Genomic DNA, 15,091 nt, shown 5'->3' with positions numbered 1-15,091 from the left:
CATGCAAACCTGCAAATGTGTTAGAAAGAAAACAGCAGACTTTACACACCAAGTTATTCTGATAAATGTCTTGTTTTCTTTAGACCACTGCACACTCTCACTAGACTTAAAGTTACCATCCATAAGTTTATTTGATTTTTTCACCAATAGATGGCAGAAATCTGTGCCAAAACCATCTCTTTTGTTCAGACCCACCTGTGCTCTCTGGTCTTCTTCTGTCCGGCTAAAGCTGGCACACTTTCAGAGCAATTGACTGGGCTTTTGAGCATAACCCTATTTCACTTTTTCAGCTAAAAAATCTAAGTTTGGTAGGTTGAGACTACGTTTATATGATGACAGTCTGAACAAAAGACACAAAAGTGGCGTTGCATCTTTACCCATTATTTCGGGTTTAGACGAGCGTTTTGGGGAGGAAATCTGCATGCTTTCGGTGACACAAAAATGTGTAGAATTTGATTGGATATGCATGTTGTCTGACTCGCCTGCGACGAACTGGTGCATCCAGAATTTGACAGAGGTAACTGCAGATCCTTCTTTGTTCACTAATAGTATCTCTGCATATTCTGTACATTTGTTGGGATGATTCCTGTAAGTTTTTTAGAGCTGTCAGAGCAGCTTGAAGGTCCGACGCGTGGAAATGATCCAACATGTTTGTGTCTTTGTACTGTATGTATGTGACGTAAACACATGCACAATGTGAGCAGATCTGACCAGAGCTTTGCGTCTTGGGCAGTGTAGATGGAAACGCTACAGAGGAGCTTATTCAACTTTTCCACTCTGAAGGGTGGTTTCACATTTTTGCGTTTTTAAGCCCCAAAAACACCGTCACCGTCTACACTGTCTGTTTTTTCCCTGTAAGCGTTCTGGTGTAAACAGGCCCATAAATACTTACTTTCGTGGTTTAAAAATCATGTAAGTTTGAAATTTACATCACAAGTTTAAAAGTGGTTATAAAATTGTATAACAAATTAATTAAATTCAAAGTGATAGGAAAGAAGCATGCACATTACCTCAGTGAAAAAAAGAAAAACTATTCTCATCAACCAACTTTAGCTGCTGTTTTAAAGGGAATCAATACGTCTCTGTATTTCTGTGAAGACCTGTGGAGATGTTCTGCCAGACAGCGCAGCAGTGAGATTTCAGGGTGCATTAGGAACAGGCTGAGTGATGTAAGGGATGTGTTTAATTAAAATCCCTGCCTCCTGCCCACTGCTCTCTCTTAGTGCCAAATGTGTGAGTACAATGGGCCAAGGAGCGCACTTTGATAAGGCTGCTGCGCCATCCACTGCTGTCTGTTAGTTTAGCGTTTGTCACTGGTGATGGCTTTTACACAGTTCCCACAGGAGAAAATGGGTCTGAGAAAAGTTACAGTTCATTTTGTCTTGATACAACTTGATGTGCCTTGTATACTCTGCACTGCAAACATTATTATGATTTTATTTTTTTTTATTATAATCTGGGCTTGAGTAGTTTATTTTGTATGTGGTGTGCAGTAAATCACTTGTTTGAAGATGATTTGCACACACAATAGTCAGTTTTCCACAAAATATTTTTTCATTGGCAAATAATTTGACTGGAAATAAAACATTATGTCCAATAAAAAAAAAAAAACTTTTGAAACATTCTGAAACAAGTGTAATGATCTATTTCCTTCAAAGAAATAAATCTTCACTAGTCAAAACTTTTAATTTAAAATTGCTGTCCCGCACTCAAGTTTGATTCATAAGTTAGATTTTTTTTTTTTTTTTTTTTTTTTTTTTTTGCAGTGTCACAGTTTGAACAGAAGCATATTTCTTTTTCAGCCTGTTCAAAGTTATTTCTCACTTTCCTAGCATCTTAATTATTCACTGGGTCGAGTTTATAAGCACTTTCTACAACTTTCAGAGCCAAGAGGGGAGTTCTGCTAGCCAGGCTGGTGCCACCTAGTGTTTCTGCTCAGTTTCATTTCTCTCCAGCGACTAGGTCAGGAATCGGAATACACTAGACAGTTTGCAAGAACCCCAGAAGTGCAAGTACGGGCACCAGCCAATCAGCAAAGAGCCTTACATTCTGTGTTGGCAACGATTCCCGAAATCGAGGATTTAAAGCCGGAACAAAGAGAATGTTTGGTGAATTTTATCAAGGGAAAAAACGTTATTGCCCTTCTTCCTAAGGGATTTGGGAAAAGCTTAATATACCAGTTAGCGGCGCATTACATACATCACGACCAAATAATAGTAAAAAAAAAAAACTACCGCTGAGCAAACAAATTCTAATGCTGTGAGGTCAGACAGTTTCTACGAAGTGAAACAGGCTGATGAATCAGGCTAGAGTTCTGCCATAACAGTCATACTAAAATCAACATATGAACAACAATGCTAATATCACACTGTTTCACAGACAATGAAATGCTCTATAATTAGGCGCAGACCTCATTTTAAAATAAGAGTAGATTTGCTAAATATCTGTACTGCAACCACATCAATTTTACTTAACAGCTTGAAGAAAACAGCTCCTTTAAGTAGACTAGTATTTTTAATGCAAAAAATTGTTCACAGATAGTACAGTCATGTTGCGCCCATTTATTTTAAAAGTCCTATATTACTCCAAACTGACTCTTTTTTTACCCACTGTTGTTACCTTGTCAAAAACATAGATTTAGTTGTGTTTTGTTTCATTCACACATACTTGAGTAAGCCTTTATTATTAGTCCTTATTAATTATTTGACTTACTAATTAATAATTATTACCTTTATATTGGCCATTCTATGGTTCAAATCATTCAAATGATTCTAGTGAAGTTGTATGGAGTTTAAAAACACAATGGAGCACTTCCTGTATTGCCGCATGACATGAGTGTTTTCAATGTGAGATAAGAACAGCCTAAATATGCAGGGCTTGTGTGTTAAACATGTGTGAATGAAACAAAACACAACTCCGGGTGTGTTTGTGACGATGAAACAACATTATAACAAATCAGAACAGAAAATAGCGTAATATGTGCTCTTTAACTTTAACTTAAATAGAGCTATTGCATCACTATCTGAATGTCCACCTGTTTACCTGAGGCAGGATTTTGGTCATGCAGACAGCAGACTATTGAATAAACCATAAGCACACCTAATGAGGGACCTTTTGTATTGCATCGCATAACATCACATAAGTTCTTCCCAAAGTTACACTGTAGTCGCTGCAGTTCTGTGGCCCCATACATTATTTAGACCTGAGAAAGGAGTGTCCATGCACACGCCAGTGCAGTTTTACAGATAGCACATCTCCACAGAAAATCTCAACAACTGATTTGGATGTTAAGAAAGTTTTTAGAATTTTAAAGGCAATATTCTTCCTTTGCTTTTGATTTCACAACATTGAAACGCTACAAACCACAAACTTGAATTTTCAAAATGCACTACCTTTTCTGGAGGGAGTTCCACCGCCTGCTTTTGTCCACGGAGATATTATTCTTTGCCTTGAATATTTCACTGTATGGCATTAAATATACAGTAACTATATATATGTTCAGTTAAAGAGAACAAAAACGTATGATTGCCATGGAGACATAGAGCATCTTTAAATCTGATGATCCATTTAGGAGACTTTCTGAGACAATATTTGAGATTTTACAAATTCATTCCGCTGTAATTCTTTAAATTCTTCTGGATCACAAAAATAAGGCCAATTCAAATCAGAATTGCTGTAAAGAAATGTACAGTGGTAAAAATGTAATCTAACTGTTGCGAGTACAAGTACCTATGCTTTACTTAAATACATTTTACAGTGGATACTTTTTACTTTCTGTTCCACTACATTTTTGAACTAGACTGAAAAGTAGTAAGTACTTGTTATATGGTTTTAGGGGTTATTTTGACCATGTTTGAGTTCAAGATTCAGCTTTCAGCAAACAAAAATAAATACACAAAATTCATAAGATTAAGAATTGAGTCATATTGCAACAGTTGATCAAAAACCTGTATCATGTTTAAATCAATATCACTATATTTAACATTTTAACAAATGAACAACAGTTCTGTGTGAAATACTCTTTAAGTACATTTTAAACTGGTACTTAAATACTTTGGTAGATTTTTTCTTGTAATTCTTTTACTTCAGTAACTTTTTGTTTCTGTATTTGTACTTGTACTTAAGTAATACATTTTAGTACTTCATCCACCACTGCTCCTGTGACAAGTCAATGGTTTGAGTTTTAATTGAGAAATGTCTCAAGCCTGTGTGCCTGCCGTATTTTTGAGACTTTATATTTCAAAGTGCTAGGGCAATTCTACTTCCACAACTACAATATTAGCATATGTCTAGTCCTTTGTGCTCAGTATTTTGCTCGCTAACACTTTTAATTATTCTGTCAGTGTCACTAATAATGTTTTATTCAACCCGTGTACTTTCTAGTCAGAAACAGTACGGCAGCTGAACCACTCAAAACCGACACTGGCTCCAATTGAAATCATTACGCAAAATAGATCCTTGAGCAGAAGTGGTGGGAGGTGTGAAGACTGTCCAAACCAGTGAGACGTGTGAAATAGCTGAGTTGCAAAGTTTACTCATTTGGTCTAGATTCAAATTAAAGGTCCTATATTATGCAAAACTGACTCTGACTGAGCTTTAAGCCATGTTCCACCTTATGATGTCATGAAGCAGTAGTTTTCAAGTTAACAGCTTCTTACTTACTTTTAGTTCAGTATAGACTGGCTATTCCAGGGCTGAAATCATCTAAATGATTCTAGTGAAGTCTAAAAACACAGTGAAACGCATCAGAAAATGGAACAGAGTGTTTTCTGTTTGAGAGAGAAAACTCCTAAATATGCAGGCTTTGTGTGTTCAAATATGTGTGAATGAAACAGAACACAACTCCATAATTCCAGGAACATTATAACATAAAACAGATTAGAAAATAGCGTAATATGGACCCTTTAAAGGTGCACTGTGAGACTTTTCTATAACTACCGTTAATAATAAAGGCTTACCCAAGCATGTGTGAATGTAACAAAACACAGCTCTCAGCATTCTAACATGGCTAAGAGCTCACAGGAGTCAATTAAGTGATGCATACATATAAGAAAGATAAAAATTATAAAACTATTTGAGACCAAAACATCACAGAACAAGTCAAAACCTGAACCTCACACCCAGAGCCCTCTCTCCTGCTGTGCTCTGTCTATGCCGTCTCCATCAGTGGAAATGACAGTGTTCTTGAGTCTCCATAGGCACAGACCAATCAGAGAGAGACACCTGACCACTATAATCTGCTCTATGTCTAATGTGGCTCAGAATAACAGCAGCTCATCACATCATTGCAGCCATACACAAGTACAGTGTTCACCAGTGATCATCACTGAGGCTGTGATTGCAAAAGAATCAAGTCTTTGGTAAGAGCCAGAAAGGATCTGTGAGCTGGAGTTCATTTCAGGGGGAGAAACAAAAAAAAGCATTATACTGCACAAAATTGACTCTTTACGCCTCATCAAAAACATAACTGGAGTTGTGTTTTGCTTCACATCACGTCACATTTGTGTAATCCTGGTTTATTAGTTAAAATGCCAAAATGCTCTGTTCCACCTTGTGATGTCATGAAGTCTTGTCTTGAGTTTTCAAGTTAACAGCTACCTTTTATCTTTAGTTTATTAGAGATGGGAAATTCCAGGGCTGGTGGTCTCAGTGCAGCAAAGCTGCAAAAATTACACACAATTTTGGAGGTTTGGGATTAAAATTGCTCTCATTTGCACAAAAAGTGTGTATTTCTGATTTCCATGAAATTTGAATCAATTTATAACTACTTACTGTGATTTATAAAAATGTTTTATTTAGTTCACAAAAATCTATATTGGCATCCTGATCAAAAAATGTGCTTATTACACACGGTTACATTTAAACATAAAATCCATCAGTCCTCACATGAACGAGCACCAATCACAGTGTCCAATGTTTATGAGCACAGAAACACAGATCTTGAATTGACAACAAGGAAGAGAAGGCGCAATAGCGCGTCACAATTGGCAGTGAATTTAATATAAAAAGGAAAATTGTGGAGCAGGGCCTGATGTAGGCGCTGGCGAAGGAAGATCATTGTTGCTTGCAGCTATATTTACTTATGTTTACATGGTTACTTCTACAATACTAATTTTTCAGTTTAGATTCAATTATATTCTCCCACTCAAAGTATATAGGTCAGACAGGATTTACATAGAAAACAACTGCACTAATTTTACTAGACAATTAATTTTGATCCGAGAACACGTTTAATTCCTGTACAAATGACTTGCTGCATAACCTCTGAGTGTGTTAGCATTAGCAGTGCATATATTATTGGGGGTAATGATAGCTTTATTTAGCTGTGCTTCCTGTGAGCCTGCTGAGAGAGAGTGAGAGAAGACATGAAGAACAGCAGGAGGTGGGTTCACATACAGACACTCCTGTTAACACGAGACACACTTATAATCTAATTGTCCAACAAACTCAGCCGTAGGAGTGGAGGTTCACATTAATTTGAAGTCACAGTATGCCACTTTCTGGAGGTGGCCTGCATGATTCCATGGAAATAACATTTTAAGACCATACTTTGAAACATTCTCCATGGAGATAGATGTGTTTTATGCCATATTGTGAGTGATTATAGCCAAAGGAACAACATTTCCATGGAAACAAGCAGGAGGAGGCTCTCCTCCAGGCCAAATAAGAGTCAGGTTTGTGGAGATGCAAACCTGCTCACAGTAAGGAGTTTATTTATTGTATGTATGTTTTTTTCAGTGCAATAAAAATGACCCAAAATGAAAAATAAAACACACTTTTATTTTAATATATATTTTGTCAAAAAAAATACTGAAGCTTTAATTGTAGTAGTAGTATTTTAATTGTTAGAATAAGCACCATACTGAAGACACAATTTGAAAAAACAATAGTACGTTTTGTCATGCAACACTGATGCTGACGAATACCATTTTTTCCGGACTATAAGTCGCACCAGCCAAAAAAGGCATTATAAAGAAGAAAAAAACATATATAAGTCACACTGGACAGTAAGTCGCATTCTTTTGGGGAAATTGAAATTTAATTTATTTTATAAAATCAGAGAGCAAGAACAGATATTTCATCTTGAAAGGCAAGTTATAGTAATAATAATATAATAGAGAACAACAGACTGAACAGGTGTCTGGTATGTTAACGTAACATATGAACAGTTATTCAGATAACTATAACTTAAACAACAGAACAGAACAAGTTTACCAAACTCTCCATCTCACTCCAAATCATTAAATCCATTGAGTTCTTCATCATCAGTGTCACTTCTGAGCAACTCCACCAACTCTGGATGTAGACGGAGCACCGCTCCCTCTTCTGTGTAGCTGTCGTCAGACTCAGCGTCAGTTCCAATTAGAATTATTCTGACCTTTCTGAATCCTGACAGGATGATTTCAGTTGTCACTGAAGTCCATGCGTTGTCGATCCATCCAATGTCTTCCAGAAAAGTTGCATGGTGCATCCTCGCAGTTGCTGTGAACATGAAACTGTGTTCTTCATTCATCATCCACTGTTCCTGTAGGTGATGCAAGACTGACTTAAAGCTCCAGTTTACCGAGATGTCAAGTGGCTGGACTACTTTGGTTAAGCCTCCAGGGATGATGGCAGGGATGTTGGAGTTGGAGAAACGTACTGTGTATCACAAACAGGGCTTTGCATGTTCTAAAGAAGCCATCCGGATGCTTAGTGTAGCACTTTCTGCTGCTCGATTACCGTTTTCGGCTGCATATGTACCTTGTAAACTGCAGAATATGATTTTCTTTTTGGGGGCATTTTTGTTCATTCTTTCTCAGTTGTCTTTATAAGTTGATGTTTACAGTTTACATTTTCAATGGTACAGAGTAGTAGCAGATACTGGCACGCAAGCCTCTTGCTGTGCCCTCTTTGCTACTGTCAGTGTGAAAATAAAAAACATGTGAAATTATCTACTTTAATATATAAATTGCACTGGAGTATAACTCGCAGGACCACCCACACCATGAAAAAAGTGCAACTTATCGTCCGAAAAATACAGTAATAAATCCTAACTTACTTACTTCTTGGTTTACTTACTAAGTACATGTCATGTGCAGTTTGTCAGTGGGTCACTTCTTGTTAATCTTCAGTGATCGTAACTGAGAGAAGCTGTGATTACATGTGCATTCAAAATCTGATTCTTATCACGTTTCTGGAGTTATGTGATTATTGAAAGAACATGTAAACCACAAAACCTGATGTGAGTAGTCTGATTTCTTTCTGATCGTGATGCCTCAGATTACACACATCAGATTTTGTGGTTTATGGTCTTTAAGCACACAACTCCAGAAATCTGATAATAATCAGACGTGACTCACAAAGCCTGCTTGAACTTTTCAAAAATCTTTTTATAGATTTTTTTTTTTTTTTTTTTGAGATTTCCAAAAGTTCCTGAATTGTATGTTTACAAGGAGCAAATTTATCATCTAATAGTGCTATACAAAATGGTCATGTGATTTTCTTTTTCTATTAAATCTCCTTAAAGCTGCTGCAGAACAACAAATCCTCATAATTCGAGTCATGTTACAGTCTGTCATGGTTTCCAAATCTCTTACATAAAAGTCTCACTTGTAAGAGAGTATTCAGTTACTCTATGTAGGTAAGGACCACCAGGGGTAAAAATAGGCACCTTTACATCCACTCAGGGTACTTCCTCAGTAACAATTATAGGTACAAATAAGTACATTTAATTTCATAACATGTACTTATTTTAATATTTGAGTACTGTAATATTATTTAAAAGCAGCAGTACATTTATATGTAAGTCATATTAAATGTGAAGTCACAGTGTCTAGACTACATATCAGCTCAATACAGCAACTTTTACAAAAAACATTACTTCATTTTAATGATTACTGGTCAGCCTGTAATGATGAATTTTCTTTATGAAACACATGTTAAGATCCGATGCACAAGACACATCAAGAGGAACAGACAGGGTGCGCTGGCTTTTCCACCACTGTACTGCTCTCAGTCTGATCAGCAGAAAGCACAGCTTCTTTGCAGTGTGGCAGATGGATGCATTAATGATAGGTCCAAGTGACACGCAGAGGAGAGTTCAAAGACACTGCCCCTCCATCACCAGTCAATCTACACAACAAGTAAACAAGGTGGTTGCTCCCTCAGGATCTGCACACTAGGACTGGGTATCATTAAGAAGATGCAGATACGATACATACCTCGATATATAGGCCACAATACGATATGGTTTTGATACGATACAGTGCACTTTTGATTCAGTGCAATTCGATATGGTATATTTCAAGTGGATTCAATATCGGTTCAGTAAAAACTAAGGCTAAATCATGGCTGTGATACTAAACATCTTCATTAACCCACTAAGTTTGTGCAAAGTTAATATGAAAAACACCCATTTTAATCATCAAAACAGTGAAAATGTCAAATGTATTACATAAACCAAAAAAATACTCTTGGCAATATATCCATACAGCAGCCCACAATATCAATACTGTATCATCAAATTAAACTATACGATATAATGATATTTCAGTATTTTTGCACACTCCTACTGCACACTTCACTTAAACATGGCAATAACTCAGAGGTTGAACCAGGACAACAATAAGCAAGATATGGATTAATAATTATGAGGAAAAACATGTTTGGCCTCAGGTCAATGGTTACACTTTAGCTGGTCCCATCTGTGCCTCTGTCAATTGTTATGGCTAAAAATGATCTATAGATGCCAATTGTACTTGACTGTTGGAGCAATATAGATTTAAAGGGCCCATATTACACTATTTTCATATCTGTTAGAATGCTTTCTCATCACAAACATACCTGGATTTGTGTTTTGTTTCTATGACACATGTTTAACACACAAACCCTGCACATTTTTATATGCAGTTATTCTCTCAAACTCATATCTTAAACTCCATCATTTGGGTAAATTTAGTCATGGAACTTCCAATCTCTAGTGAACAAAAGCTAAAAACTTGAAAACTACGGCTTCATGATGTCACAAGGTGTAACTGCATTTTGAGCTTTGGAAATGTAGACAGACTAATAATTAAGGGTTATTCAAATGTGTGAATGAAACAAAACACAACTCCAAGTATGTTTTTTGATGAGGTAACAGTATTCTAACATGGTTAAAAGTTGAAAGTGTCAATTTTGCATAAGATCAGATCTTTAAAAGTAAAGTATGTCACTTTTATGCTAAAGAGTCCATCACCTGCTTGTGTCTTTGGGAAACTTTTATTATTATTATTACTATTATTTAAAAATACTTTGAAAAACATGTATTCTTACTATAAGTAGTTTTATCTTTTGGACTTTTAACTTGGCCTGAGGCGACTTGCTTGTCTCATTGTTTAAAAACTTATTTAAACTTATAAATGTTTGAGAAAGCTCTCAGGGCTCTGTTCACGTTCTCGCGAGAACATACATACACACAGGTAACCCGAGCTAGCGACACACCCCTTATCCGTAGTTCACTGCAAGAATATAAGCAAGAAATTATTTGTGAGGTGTCAGCCATGACATAATCAGCTAAGAGACAGCCTAAGCCTTTGTCCGAGGACGCAAGGAAAAGAAAACGTGAATCGGACAGAGCCCGAGCTCACACGGAGTCAATGTGGGGAAAGTGTTTGAGGAATAACAGAGCTCAAGGAAAGAAAAGGAGCGACGCAGATCCGCTGATATTGTTATTGAACACGTAAGTTTCATATGCATTGCTCTTATCATTGTTATAATTATGCAGTCTGAGTAACTGTTAACTTTAGTATCAGTTATCTTGTTCATGGACGCTATTATTGCTATTATTAGCTTGCTACGTTTTCCATTGTAAATATGAGATATTAGACACATGCTTGCAAATTCTTTGGTTTGAGCGGCTAATGTCTCATCTGCATGCAGGATATGTACAGCTTGTGTTGTCAGTGAGCAAAAACAAGTACAATTTGTAAATTTAGACCTGACGTGATATCTGACTATGACTAATGTCACTCCAGGGGTCACTTCTGTAACTGACAGACTGATTTATATGTAGTAGTACTGTTATATGTTTTAGCAGCTGGATGTGTTCTTTATTGTCAGTGAGTATTGTCAGTCAGTCTGTAAACGTAACAACGAACAACTTTAGCCCAGATGTAAAATCAGCACAAGGCGTTTAACATTTATGTTGGATCTGCCCGTTTGGAATTTTGAGGGGAATTTAGAATGCTATTATTTATTTAAAGAGTAAAATAACATTACCTGAGACCTTTTGTTGCGTACAGTGTTCACAGGCTTTGTGAAAACAAATATGAGCGGTGAACTGAGCGGTGGAGGAGGTGGGGAGAGTATTTACAACAGTGCTTTCTCACAAGGGACTTGTTGGGGGAGCTTTACGGCTCAAATTACTTAGTTCTGCTTTAAATGAATACTTCATAGCTATGGCGTTTCTATAGGGGTGGGCGATATATCGATATTTTAAATATATCGAGATAGTTTTTAAACTCGATATGAATTCTGACATATCGTATATATCGATATAATGCTTAGATTCAATTCTGATTTCGCCCCTTCGCTTGTTTACCTTCTCTGTCGTCGCCTCCGCGCGCCTCCGCCTCCCTGATTTTGTTCGCTCGTGTCTCCTTCACTCGTCACTATCGCCGTGAACGCCGAAAGTTGGTGCCAGTGAAAAGCTTCAAGCACCACGAACCTTTTCCACCATTTCCCGACAAAACCACCAGCAGCACATCCTCATATTCCACCGAGTCGCGTCCTTTAGCCCGAAAGAAGCTGAACGGAGTTGAGCTGCGAGAGAAGTGCGCTGTTTATGCAAATGAGCCATGCGCTTAAGTTTCGTTTCTGTAAAATGTAAACACGTGAGCAAAACTGCATTAAACACATTATTATCGCAAACAGGCTGATGTGGCTCTAGAGTCGTTATGTTTTATATATTGTAAAGTTTAGCAATGTAAAGTTGATTTATGCAGAAGATTTTAATTAATAATCTGCTGCAGTGTCACTTGTACAAAAGTGTTTGGAAACGTTGGGTTTGATCTGCAGTGGATTGTGGGATTAAACCTCAGAGCTCCTTACTGCTGGATAATAACATGGATCTATTGAAATAAGGAACATCCTGAGCTTCTTCTGCTAAATGAGCTCATGGTTCTGGTTCTGGTTTGGATAACAGAGTTAATGCAAAGATAAGCTTGTTTTGAGTTGTTTTATTTATGAATGAAAAGAAGGAAATATGTATTATTTCTTTTATTTTACAGTTAAATTATTATTTATGTAATTAGTTTTTTTTGTAATCTTAAATGTTCCTATATGAACTGCCGACCTCTTACACGTCAATAAAAAAAAAAGACCTTGTGGAATTTGGCAGATTTGTTTTTGCAGTTTTCAGTTTTAGGGGGTTATTTTTTCTTGAACATATATCGAGATATATATCGTATATCGAGATATAGCAAAATATATCAAGATATATTTTTTGATCCATATCGCCCAGCCCTACGTTTCTATATCTTTCAAAGCCATTCTTATATTTGAACTACTAATTTCCAAGATCTGCATATATAATTCAGTAGCACCACATAACAATTACTCCTTAATTATCCTTAGTCTTAATAAAGCATCAACAACTTAATTCATAATGAACTAATGTTTCCATCAGATTGTTCTAGTTCATGTCTGGGGTGATTTCTGGCCTTTAGCTCTCTTACTTCTCATTACCAATTTAAGAACGCAACAGAAAGAATGAAAATAGGCAAATTAATTAAAATAGTAATTGCTAAGAGATTGCATATAACAACACTGGAAATAAACTAGCACTAAATTTAGAACCTGGATGAGATAAGAACTGCACTAGAACTAGACCAGGACCAAACCACATCTACCATCAAGACTAAACCAGGATCAAATCAGGTCCTAACAAGGACATGTGTGAACGCACCTATACACAATCCTAAATTTTAATGGCTTCTTTTCGTCATGATTCTACCACCCTCCTCACACCAGTACAGTTTCTATCAGACTGTTCCAGCTCCAGTCAGGTGTGGCTTGTGTCCTTTAGCTTTCTCATTCTCATTATACCCCCTGGCTCTGGTCTGATCAGTCTCCCTCCCCACAAGCACAATGAGAGCCAGTGCTATATACCACAAGGACTTTTCTAAAAAGTATATCATAATATAATGCTGTGGGGTTTGATGGCACCTAGTGGAATTTGAAACCCAATGAGAATATAATGGAGACTTTTTTCATATATTATTGGTTCTGATCTCTTGGCCTGAAAAGCCTGTCGCCTATGATTTGGTCCATTGTATTAGTCTAGTGTCTTAGAACTTCAAGCTGCGAGACCGCAATTGTGAGGGCATAGCTCAGTATATACTCAGTAATGTGTCATGAATATGCATACACAAAATCCAACCTTTCTATTGTCTTTTTTTTTTTTTTTTTTTTTTTTACACAAACTTTTTCATATATTTCATTTTATTCATTGCACTTTTAAGCTTATTTTGATTGTTTTAGATACCTTTTTGAATTAGGTAACCCAATTTTTAATAGCCTTAACAAAGCATCATCAGCAACTTCATTTATAATCACAAATTGTTTATTAAGAATGACTCAGAATTGAACCACTTTATTAATATTATAACTCCTAACTTGAACCATGTAATATACTGTATTTTTTGGACTATAATTTGGTCCGTAGTATAAGTTGCACCAAAAATGCATAATGAAGAAGAAAAAAACATAACATATGAACGTAACATATGAACAGTTATTCAGATAACTACAGCATAAACAACAGAACATAACAAGTTTACCAAACTATCAATCTCACTCCAAATCACTAAATCCATTGAATTCTTCATCCTCAGTGTCACTTCTGAGCAACTCTGTGACCTCCGGAGGTAAACGGAGCACTGCTTCCTCTTCTGCGTAGCTGTCATCAGACTCCGCATCAGTTCCAGCTAGAATTATTCCGGCCTGAATCCCGACAGGATGGTTTTGGTTGTCACTGAAGTCCAGGCTTTGTTGATCCACCCAGTGACTTCCAGGTAAGTTGCATGGTGCATCCTCCGGGTTGTCACAAGTTTCTCGCTCACTCCAAACTTTCTTTCTGCTGCTTGAGTACCGTTTTCGGCTGCAGATTTCACTACTTGCAGCTTCTAGTCTGCAAAATATGATTTTCTTTTTGGGGGCATTTGTGTTCAATTTTCTCACTTGTCTTTCTAATTTTGTTTCAATTTAAAATTTTCAGTGCTACAGAAGTAATAGTGCAATCGTAGGGCGTCAAGTGACAGTGGTACAGGAGTAATAAGAGTAGCAGATACTGGCACACAAGCCTGGAGCCCCCTGTCACGGCTGTCAGTGTGAAAATTTTAATATACAAGTTACACCAGAGTATAAGTTGCAGGACCACCCAAACCATGAAAAAATGTATAGTCTGAAAAATATGGTAGTTAATTCCTAAATCATTATTTTTATACCTTAAAGGTGCACTGTGTAAGTTGTCCGGTGGAGGGTCTGTCACCTGCTTTTCTCTGTGGAGATGTGCCTAGAATATGCAACAGAATGGCCATAAATTTGAAAAATCTCCATGGAGACTTATGAGCCAAATTACAAGTTAGATTTATGGTGAGGCAACCTCCCTCATAGTTAGAATGAATGTTTTTTTAAAGATGTTTTTGAGCAATAAATAACAACTGTATTTGAATAAATGCAAGACAGATTAGTGACATACTCTGGAGAACTTAAACCAAAGCATTAACATCTCCATGGAGACAAAAGAGGTTGCAGACCCTCTCCAGAAAAGTTACCCAGTGCACCATTAAAAGTGTATTAATTTTATGTTGTTGTTTTTTTTTGCAAACCAAAATAATATAACACAACATAAAATCATCTTTTTTTCATTGATAAGGATTATTAAGACATAGTATGTATAAAGTGTTTTTTTTTCCCCCAATGATTCACATTGTTAATTGTATGAATAAGTCTTTAAATGCTGTCTTTTTGCCTGACCTGACTTTTATTATTAAAATTAACCAAGAAGCAAAAAAGACATATAATCAATAAAGCAATTTTTGTGCACAATATTACACGCCAATGTGAG

Source organism: Boleophthalmus pectinirostris, unplaced genomic scaffold (assembly GCF_026225935.1).
Source record: "Boleophthalmus pectinirostris isolate CB_2022bp ecotype Guang Dong unplaced genomic scaffold, ASM2622593v1 HiC_scaffold_13, whole genome shotgun sequence".
Classification (NCBI taxonomy): domain Eukaryota; kingdom Metazoa; phylum Chordata; class Actinopteri; order Gobiiformes; family Gobiidae; genus Boleophthalmus; species Boleophthalmus pectinirostris.
The sequence above is the reverse complement of the archived record's forward strand: the minus strand, read 5'-3'. Positions refer to the sequence as shown.